Below are 11,903 nucleotides of genomic sequence, written 5' to 3'. Positions count from 1 at the left end.
ATGGGGGTTTGGTTCCAAGCTCCACCACTTGTCCAAGCTAACTCTATTGAAACAGAGAGAGGAGCAAAGGTCCACCACTTGTCCAAGCAAGGCTCCATTGAAACATGGAGAGAAGGATCCTCCACCATTTGTCCAAGATAGGCTCCATTGAAACATGACGAGAAGCAAGCTGCACCATGTCTCCAAGATGCTAGGCTCCAGCGAAAAACATTAAACCCACGATATGTCGTAGATAAGGGGTTTACATTAAAGGTCCAATACTTGTCCAAGCTATTATTGGTAGTAGCCTGAGTGTTTTGGTCTCAAGATTCACCACTTTTCCACTCTATGTCATTATATTAAGAATATGTGGGTGTTAAGGTCCACCACTTGTCCAACCTATAAGGCTACATCTTAAAGGTTATTCTTTCGTACCACTTGGAGTGACCATGATAGGTTTTACATGGGGGTTTGGTTCCAAGGTCCACCACTTGTCCAAGCTAACTGTATTGAATCATAGAGAGAAGCAAAGGTCCACCACTTGTCCAAGCTAGGCTCTATTGAAACATGGAGAGAACGATGCTCCACCATTTGTCGAAGCTAACTCTATTGAAACATGGGGGGTTTACGTTCAAGGTCCACCACTTTTCAAAGCTATTACCGCTAGTAGCATGAGTGGTTTTGTCTCAAGATTCACCACTTTTTGACTCTATGTCATTATGTTAAGAATATTTGGGTGTTAAGGTCCACCACTTGTCCAACCTATAAGACTATATCTTAAAGGTTATTCTTTCTCACGACTTGGAGTGACCATGATAGGTTTTACATTGCGGTTTGGTTCCAAGGTCCACCACTTGTCCAAGCTAACTCTATTGAAACATAGAGAGAAGCAAAGGTCCACCACTTGTCCAAGCTAGGGTCCATTGAAACATGGAGAGAAGGATGCTCCACCATTTTTCCAAGATAGGCTCCATTGAAACATGAAGAGAAGCAAAGTGCACCATGTCTCCAAGATGCTAGGGTCCATCTAAATACCTTAAACCCACCATATTTCGTAGATGGGGGATTTACATTCAAGGTCCACCACTTGTCCAACCTATAAGTCTATATCTTAAAGGTTATTCTTTCTTACCACTTGGAGTGACCATGATAGGTTTTATATGGGGGTTTGGTTCCAAGGTCCACCACTTGTCCAAGCTAACTCTATTGAAACAGAGAGAGAAGCAAAGGTCCACAACTTGTCCAAGCTAGGCTCCATTGAAACATGGAGAGAAGGATGCTCCACCATTTGTCAAAGATAGGCTGCATTGAAACATGACGAGAAGCAAGCTGCACCATGTCTCCAAGATGCTAGGCTCCATCGAGAAACCGTAAACCCATGATATGTCGTAGATGAGGGGTTTACATTCAAGGTCCAACACTTGTCCAAGCTATTATTGGTAGTAGCCTGAGTGGTTTGGTCTCAAGATTCACCACTTTTCCACTCTATGTCATTATATTAAGAATATGTGGGTGTTAAGGTCCACCACTTGTCCAACCTATAAGGCTACATCTTAAAGGTTATTCTTTCTTACCACTTGGAGTGACCATGATAGGTTTTACATGGGGGTTTGGTTCCAAGTTCCACCACTTGTCCAAGCTAACTCTATTGAATTATAGAGAGAAGCAAAGGTCCACCACTTGTCTAAGCTAGGCTCCATTGAAACATGGAGAGAAGGATGCTCCATCATTTCTCGAAGCTAACTCTATTGAAACATGGGGGGTTTACGTTCAAGGTCCACCACTTGTGCAAGCTATTACCGCTAGTAGCGTGAGTGGTTTTGTCTCAAGATTCACCACTTTATCACTCTATGTCATTATATTCAGGATATCTGGGTGTTAAGGTCCACCACTTGTCCAACCTATAAGGCTATATATTAAAGGTAATTCTTTTTTACGACTTGGAGTGACCATGATAGGTTTTACATTGGGGTTTGGTTCCAAGGTCCACCACTTGTCCAAGCTAACTCTATTGAAACATAGAGAGAATCAAAGGTCCACCACTTGTGCAAGCTAGGGTCCATTAAAACATGGAGAGAAGGATGCTCCAACATTTGTCCAAGATAGGCTCCATTGAAACATGAAGAAAAGCAAGGTGCACCATGTCCCCAAGATGCTAGGCTCCATCTTAATACCTTAAACCCACCATATTTCGTAGATGGGGGGTTTACATTCAAGGTCCACCACTTGTCCAACCTATTATCGCTAGTAGCATGAGTAGTTTGCTCTCAAGATTCACCACTTTTCCACTCTATGCCATTATATTAAGAATATCTCGGTGTTAAGGTCCACCACTTGTCCAACCTATAAGGATATATCATTAGGGTTATTGTTTCTCACCACTTGGAGTGAACATGATAGGTTTTACATGGGGGTTTGGTTCCAAGGTCCACCACTTGTCCAAGCTAACTCTATTGAAACCTAGAGAGAAACAAAGGTCCACTACTTGTCCAAGCTAGGCTCCATTGAAAGATGGAGAGAACGATGCTCCACCATTTTTCGAAGCTAAGTCTATTGAAACATGGGGGGTTTACGTTCAAGTTCCACCACTTGTCCAAGCTATTATCGCTAGTAGCATGAGTGGTTTTGTCTCAAGATTCACCACTTTTCCACTCTATGTCATTATATTAAGAATATTTGGGTGTTAAGGTCCACCACTTGTCCAACCTATAAGGCTATATTTTAAAGGTTATTCTTTCTCACCACTTGGAGTGACCATGATAGGTTTTACATGGGGATTTGAGTTCCAAGGTCCACCACTTGTCTAAGCTAGGGTCCATTGAAACATGGAGAGAAGGATGCTCCACCATTTGTCCAAGATAGGCTGCATCAAAAAATGAAGAGAAGCAAGCTGCACCATGTCTCCAAGATGCTAGGCTTCATCGAAATACCTTAAACCCAGGATATTTTGTACATGGGGGGTTTACATTCAAGGGCCGATACTTGTCCAATCTATTATCGCTAGTAGCACGAGTGGCTTTGTCTCAAGATTCACCACTTTTCCACTCTATGTCATTATATTTAGAATATGTGGGTGTTAAGGTCCACCACTTGTCCAACCTATAAGTCTATATCTTAAAGGTTATTCTTTCTTACCACTTGGAGTAGCCATGATAGGTTTTACATGGGGGTTTGGTTCCAAGCTCCACCACTTGTCCAAGCTAACTCTATTTAAACAGAGAGAGAAGCAAAGGTCCACCACTTGTCCAAGCTAAGCTCCATTGAAACATGGAGAGAAGGATGCTCCACCATTTGTCCAAGATAGACTCCATTGAAACATGACGAGAAGCAAGCTGCACCATGTCTCCAGGATGCTAGGCTCCATCGAAAAACATTAAACTCAGGATATGTCGTAGATGAGGGGTTTACATTCAAGGTCCAACACTTGTCCAAGCTATTATTGGTAGTAGCCTGAGTGGTTTGGTCTCAAGATTCACCACTTTTCCACTCTATGTCATTATATTAAGAATATGTGGGTGTTAAGGTCCACCACTTGTCCAACCTATAAGGCTACATCTTAAAGGTTATTCTTTCTTCCCACTTGGAGTGACCATGATAGGTTTTACATGGGGGTTTGGTTCCAAGGTCCACCACTTGTCCAAGCTAACTCTATTGAAACATAGAGAGAAACAAAGGTCCACCACTTGTCCAAGCTAGGCTCCATTGAAACATGGAGAGAAGGATGGTCCACCATTTGTTCAAGATAGGCTCCATTGAAACATGACTAGAAGCAAGCTGCACCATGTCTCCAAGATGCTAGGCTCCATCGACATACATTAAACCCACGATATTTCGTAGATGAGGGGTTTACATTCAAGGTCCACCACTTGTCCAAGGTATTATTGCTAGTAGCCTGAGTGGTTTGGTCTCAAGATTCACCACTTTTATTAAGAATATGTGGGCGCTAAGGTCCACCACTTGTCCAACCTATAAGGCTACATCTTAAAGGTTATTCTTTCTTACCACTTGGAGTGACCATGATAGGTTTTACATGGGGGTTTGGTTCCAAGGTCCACCACTTGTCCAAGCTAACTCTATTGAAACATAGAGAGAAACAAAGGTCCACCACTTGTCCAAGCTAGGGTCCGTTGAAACATGGAGAGAAGGATGCTCCACCATTTGTCCAAGATAGGCTCCATTGAAACATGACGAGAAGCAAGCTGCACCATGTCTCCAAGATGCTACGCTCCATCGAAATACATTAAACCCACGATATTTCGTAGATGAGGGGTTTACATTCAAGGTCCACCACTTCTCTAAGCTATTATTGCTAGTAGCCTGAGTGGTTTGGTCTCAAGATTCACCACTTTAATTAAGAATATGTGGTTGTTAAGGGCCACCACTTGTCCAACCTATAAGGCTACATCTTAAAGGTTATTCTTTCGTACCACTTGGAGTGACCATGATAGGTTTTACATGGGGGTTTGGTTCCAAGTTCCACCACTTGTCCAAGCTAACTCTATTGAAACATAGAGAGAAACAAAGGTCGACCACTTGTCCAAGCTAGGATCCATTGAAACATGGAGAGAACAATGCTCCACCATTTGTCGAAGCTAAGTCTATTGAAACATGGGGGGTTTACATTCAAGGTCCAGCACTTTTCCAAGCTATTATCGCTAGTAGCATGAGTGGTTTTATCTCAAGATTCACCTTTTTTTCACTCTATGTCATTATATTAAGAATATTTGGGTATTAAGGTCCACCACTTGTCCAACCTATAAGGCTATATCTTAAAGGTTATTCTTTCTCACCATTTGGAGTGACCATGATAGGTTTTACATGGGGATTTGGTTCCAAGGTCCACCACTTGTCCAAGCTAACTCTATTGAATCATAGAGATCAGTAGAGGTCCACCACTTGTCCAAGCTAACTCTATTGAATCATAGAGATCAGTAAAGGTCCACCACTTGTCCAAGCTAGGGTCTATTGAAACATGGAGAGAAGGATGCTCCACTATTTGTCCAAGATAGACTCCATTGAAACATGAAGAGAAGCAAGCTGCACCATGTCTCCAAGATGCTAGGTTTCATCGAAATACCATAAACCCACGATATTTTGTACATGGGGGGTTTACATTCAAGTACCACCACTTGTCCAAGCTATTATTGCTAGTAGCATGAGTGGTTTTGTCTCAAGATTCACCACTTTTCCACTCTATGTCATTATATTAAGAATATGTGGGTGTTAAGGTCCACCACTTGTCCAACTTATAAGTCTATATCTTAAAGGTTATTCTCTCTTACCACTTGGAGTGACCATGATAGGTTTTACATGGGGATTTGGTTCCAGGGTCCATCACTTGTCCAAGCTAACTCTATTGAAACAGAGAGAGAAGCAAAGGTCCATCACTTGTCCAAGCTAGGCTCCATTGAAACATGGAGAGAAGGATGCTCCACCATTTGTCCAAGATAGGTTCCATTGAAACATGACGAGAAGCAAGCTGCACCATGTCTCCCAGATGCTAGGCTCCATCGAAAAACATTAAACCCACGATATGTCGTAGATAAGGGGTTTACATTCAAGGTCCAACACTTGTCCAAGCTGTTATTGGTAGTAGCCTGAGTGGTTTGGTCTCAAGATTCCCCACTTTTCCACTCTATGCCATTATATTAAGAATATCTGGGTGTTAAGGTCCACCACTTGTCCAACCTATAAGGATATATCATTAAGGTTATTCTTTCTCACCACTTGGAGTGACCATGATAGGTTTTAGATGGGGGTTTGGTTTGAAGGTCCACCACTTGTCCAAGCTAACTCTATTGAAACATAGAGAGAAACAAACGTCCACCGCTTGTCCAAGCTAGGCTCCATTGAAACATGGAGAGAATGATGCTCCACCATTTGTCGAAGCTAAGTCTATTGAAACATGGGGGGTTTACGTTCAAGGTCCACCACTTGTCCAAGCTATTATCGCTAGTAGCATGAGTGGTTTTGTCTCAATATTCACCACTTTTTCACTCTATGTCATTATATTAAGAATATTTGGGTGTTAAGGTCCACCACTTGTCCAACCTATAAGGCTATATCTTAAAGGTTATTCTTTCTCACCACTTGGAGTGACCATGATAGGTTTTACATGGGGGTTTGGTTCCAAGGTCCACCACTTGAATCATAGAGAGAAGCAAAGGTCCACCACTTGTCCAAGCTAGGCTCCATTGAAACATGGAGAGAAGGATGCTCCACCATTTGTCCAAGATAGGCTCGATTGAAACATGAAGAGAAGCAAGCTGCACCATGTCTCCAAGATGCTAGGCTCCATCAAAATACCTGAAACCCACGATATTTCGTAGATGGGGGGATTACTTTCAAGGTCCACCACTTGTCCAAGCTATTATCGCTAGTAGCATGGTTTGGTCTCAAGATTCACCAGTTTTCCACTCTATGTCATTACATTAAGAATATCTTGGTGTTAAGGTCCACCACTTGTCCAACCTATAAGGGTATATCTTAAATGATATTTTTTCTCACCACTTGGAATGTGCATGATATGTTTTACATGGGGTTTTGCTCCAAGGTCCACCACTTGTCCAAGCTAGATCTATTACATATATATTATACATACAATATTCAACTAGATTCCCTACCTATCATGTCTAGTAGCATTGATGATGTAGCTTTAAGGTCCACCACTTGTCCAACCTATACTCTCTTATGTAAGAGAGATCTCGCTATAAATTCAAAACCTTCCCGCCTAAATTTAAAATTCAAAATCTGATTGCCTAAATTTAAAATATCCCTCCCAAATTTTAAATATCCCGCCTAAATTTTAAAATATCTCGCCCAAATTTTAAAATTCAAACTTTTTTATAAAAATTTAAATTTTACCACTTAAATTTAAAATATTCCACGCGAAATTGATTTTAAATTCAAGTTTACCACAAAAATATATCATTATACCACCTAAATTCAAATATGCAAACCTCAAATCATTATATTGTACATAAATTCAAACAAATTCAAATTAACAAGCCTAAACTGATATTAGTTTGCATAGATATGAATTTATCACACCTAAATTATGTCACCATGTTAGAGAGAGTGGTTAGAGAATTTGAACAAGGTCCACCACTTGTCCAACCTAGATACCAAGAAGGATTGAGTGTACAAGGTATTGTTTGGAGGTCCTTATAGTCCACTGGTCTCAAGGTCCACCACTTGTGGTAAGGGTCACCAAAAAGTGTATATATTCATCCAAAGAAATACACGTATTTTTGGTCTACATGTCCTAGTTTCAACCATTTATGTCCATTAGGTGTATCACTAAACAACTACAAAAATCGACTTTAACAGATCACGCAAGTAAGTCTTCCATTCAAGTTTACTAGTATTACAATGTGTTAGTTATATGTGATATTTATGTATGTATATATACTATGTGTGCATATCGTAATTAAGTGTAATTGTGTATCTGCATTATGTATGAGTATTACAATGAAATAACACAAATATACATACATACACATAGATAACATAGATGCACACATACATGAGCATGTATTTTCAAGAGAGAGATAGCAAGATACAGAGATAGATAGATAGAGAGAGAGAGAGAAATACCTGTTTTCTAGAGAGAGGAGAGAGAGAAAGATAACAGATTTCATTGTGTTTATGTATGTGGAAGAGAGGAAGACGATGTATGGAAATATGTGCACGTATTTTCAAGAGAGAGACAACAAGATAACAGATTTCACTGTGGTTATGTATGTGGAAGTGAGGAAGACGATGTGTGGGAATATGTGCATGTATTTTCAAGAGAGAGACAACAAGATAACAGATTTCACTGTGGTTATGTATGTGGAAGAGAGGAAGACAATGTGTAGGAATATGTGTATGTGTGCAGGGATATTTTTAAACTACGTATCTCTGTCTTTTGACGAGAGAGTGTGTGTGCAAGAAGAGTTACAGAGAACCATCTTCTGTATATGGAGAAAGACAGAGAGTGAGAGAGAGAGAAATACTTGTTTGTTCTCTATTCGTGAGGTGTGCAATGTCTCCTGAGAAGAAGCTATGCCCGATCCTGCCCTTCTGGAAAGCGTTGCGTACGCTGCTGTTTCTTTATCTTGTGCGCGAACTTTCAATCCTGTGCGCTCCACCTGTGTGTTGTGTACGATGCCGGGCTTGCTCCTCTACGTGTGCGTATACTCCAACTGTGTGCGATTCGTGTGCACTTTCTGTGTGTTTGCTGCTCGCCTGCTTTCTCTGTGTGCGTTGCTCGTGCGCTCTCTCTGTGCCTAATCTTGATAGGGTTTATTAGAATGCCACGTATGCTACAAGTCCATGTTTTATCATAGGATTAAAAAAAACAAAATCAATATAAAACATTAACCAATTCACACAGCCAAAATTAAAGAAATCATGGTTGAAAATATGCAAAACATGCGTAACTCTATACTATACCCCTTGACCCCACCCGGGGCGCTGCCCCGGACCCCGCCTGGGGCGCTTCCCCAGGACCCCGCCGGGAACAATATCCCAAAATCAGCCTCCCAAGCCCCTCCATCGAGAGCGCTATATTCCACATCCCCATCAAGAGCGCTACCCCCAAACCTCACATGGAAGCGCTGCCTTGTCACCCCATTGTGGCATTGCCCTAAGACCCCGCATCTGGAGTGCTAAATGGGAACATTCTTCATTAGTGAAATTTTGAACATAAATTATATTTAGCATATACTTAAATATAATACAAATATTAACATATTAACTATACTACTAATTTACTATAGCAGTTCTAGATTATGTCCCATACTATATTTAAGGTGCCAAAGGTTTGGCCTTATGGTCCTAGATTTCGCCAAGTGGTCAACACATATAGGACCAAGTGCACACTGTGCCACAAAACTTGGCCACCACTTCACTTGCCAAAGTTTAGGCCACATGGTCAATCCTAAGTTTCCAATGTTCTTATTATGTCACCTTTTGCCTCGTGGAAAACCTAGGCTTGTTTTCACATACTCAGGCACTTCAAGCCATAATAAATTTTCATTACTCTTCGGCAACCCTTTTGTTCAAGTCTTTGAAAAAACGTTGCTTAAGGCCACCCTAAACCATTTTCATTTAGGGGTGTCTAAAACTAGCTTTTTGGCAATTCGAGAAGAAAATGGTCAAAGTTTTATACTTAGTTTTAACCACTTGACCAATTCAAATATCGGAAAGCAAGGTCTTGTAATACTTTTCTTTGGACATCACACATTAAAACTAGGTCCCTCACTTGTCCAAGCTATGCTCTAATACAATAAAGGGCTTTTGGTTTCAAGATGCACCACTTTCCCAACCTTGATTCCATTAAAGAAGCTAGCTCTACTTAAGACATTTAATAGCAAGGTCCTGTAGCAGTTCACATTGAACATTTTCCATGGCAGCTAGGTCCACCACTTATCTAAGCTATGCTCTAATACAGTAAGGGGGTTTTGGTTTCAAGATCCACCACTTATCCAAACTTGATTTGGGAAGCAAGGTCCTATAATAGTTTGCTTTGGACATTCACCATTACAACTAAGTCCACGACTTCTCCAAGCTATGTTCTAATACACTAAGGACGTTTTGGTTTGAAGGAGAACCACTTGTACGACTTTGTTTTTGGAAGTAAGGTCTTTACATAGTTCACCTTGGACCTTGGACATTCGATACTACAACTAAGCCCACCACTTGTCCAAGCTATCCTCTATATATAGCCAAAGGGTTTGGGTTTCAAGATTCAACACTTTTCCAACCTTTCTTCCATTAAAGAAAGGAGGGGAATTATAACTAGGTCCACCAATTGTCCAAGATATGCTCTGATATAGAAAGGGGATTTTGGTTTCAATAATCCACCACGTGTTCAACCTTGCAAGACTCAAGAGATACTTGGACATTGGAAAGCATAGTCCTATAGTAGTTGATAGGTGGCAGTGGGTATAACAACTAGGTCCAACCTATGCTCTCATATAGCAAAGAGGCTTTGGTTTCAAGGTCCACCACTTGTCCAACCTTGCTTCCATTAAAGAAATGAGGGGCTACGTAAACATTGGCAAGCAAGGTAGAAAGGTCCTAAGGTATTTCACCTTGGATATTGGGCATTATAACTAGGTCCACCACTTGTCCAAGCTATGCTCTGATATAGAAAGGGGATTTTCGTTTCAAGGTCCACCACGTGTTCAACCTTGCAAGACTCAAGGGATACTTGGACATTGGAAATCATAGTCCTATAGTAGTTGATAGGTGGCAGTGGGTATTACAACTAGGTCCAACCTATGCTCTCATATAGCAAAGAGGCTTTAGTTTCAAGGTCCACCACTTGTCCAACCTTGATTCCATTAAAGAAATGAGGGGCTATGTAAACATTGGCAAGCAAGGTAGCAAGGTCCTAAGGTGTTTCACCTTGGATATTGGGCATTATAACTAGGTCCACCACTTGTCCAAGCTATGGTCTGATATAGAAAGGGGATTTTCATTTCAGGTCCACCACGTGTTCAACCTTGAAAGACTCAAGGGATACTTGTACATTGGAAAGCATAGTCCTATAGTAGTTGATAGGTGGCAGTGGGTATTACAACTAGGTCCAACCTATGCTCTCATATAGCAAAGAGGCTTTGGTTTCAAGGTCCACCACTTGTCCAACCTTACTTCCATTAAATAAATGAGGGGCTACGTAAACATTGGCAAGCAAGGTAGCAAGGTCCTAAGGTATTTCACCTTGGATATTGGGCATTATAACTAGGTCCACCACTTGTCCAAGCTATGCTCTGATATAGAAAGGGGATTTTCGTTTCAAGGTCCACCACGTGTTCAACCTTGAAAGCCTCAAGGGATACTTGGACATTGGAAAGCATAGTCCTATAGTAGTTGATAGGTGGCAGTGGGTATTACAACTAGGTCCACCACTTGTCCAACCTATGCTCTAATATAGCAAGGATGCTTTGGTTTCAAGATCCACCATAATTTCCAACCTTGCTTCCATTAATATAGCAAGGAGGATTTGGTCTCAAGGTTCACCACTTGTCCAACCTATGCAAACCTTTTCCATGTTGTAGCATGATTTTTTGTTTGAAGAGTATTTTTCTATAACTATGGATTTAACAATGTAATCTTTTTCACTTACAAGATGGACTTTGAATCTTGGGAGAAAGTACATATGATACTTGACAATGAAATTGTTGGTATTGGCTGTGTGTGTAGAACAGATCCAGATTCCACTTGTGGTGGTACAAAGATAGGGCACGGAAATGTCTCCATACTAGTGGAAGAATGCTTGAAGGATGTGGTCCTACCTTTTCCTACAATGGATACTTCATCTCTCCAAGGCTCATTATGGAGTGCTGTTCGATGGTCAAAGCTTCTTTTGCAATATTTTGTATTAAATGGGAACTTAATTGATCCACAGGAAAGCTACAATGGTGATGAAGAACATGATCATTCTGATCCTCTAGTTACAGATGCAATACCTATGACAAGCCCAGAATTTGAAGCAATGATTCGAGAGTCTTGGAGAAATCAGAGGGTCCTTTTAAAAGATGACACAATGATGCAAACCATGAATGAAGGGACCATCTTATATGTATTTCCACATGATTATGTCAACTTTCAGGAACTTGGTCCTGATTGTGTGGGTGTGGGTATTGAAAGAGAAAATACAAGCATTGATGATGTGGTTGAAGTGGGTAGCATCACTTTGCTAAAGTGGCCCATCAAGCAGACAACAATGTTGAATGGGAGCCCATTACAATGATTTGTTCCTGTTGATGGCATGCATGCTACATATGAGGATGTATCCAACGATGACAATGTTGGAAAAAAACTTGATGGGAGTAATGTTGTCCAGTTGTCAAGGAAGAGACGATACACTTTCATGAACAGGACTCAAAAATCAAAAGCAGCACCAGCTTCGACTTTTTACCTTTCAAACAAAT

Source organism: Adiantum capillus-veneris, chromosome 11, assembly GCF_014529385.1.
Source record: "Adiantum capillus-veneris isolate H3 chromosome 11, ASM1452938v2, whole genome shotgun sequence".
In the NCBI taxonomy this organism is placed as follows: Eukaryota; Viridiplantae; Streptophyta; class Polypodiopsida; order Polypodiales; family Pteridaceae; genus Adiantum; species Adiantum capillus-veneris.
Note: the sequence above shows the minus strand (reverse complement) of the source record.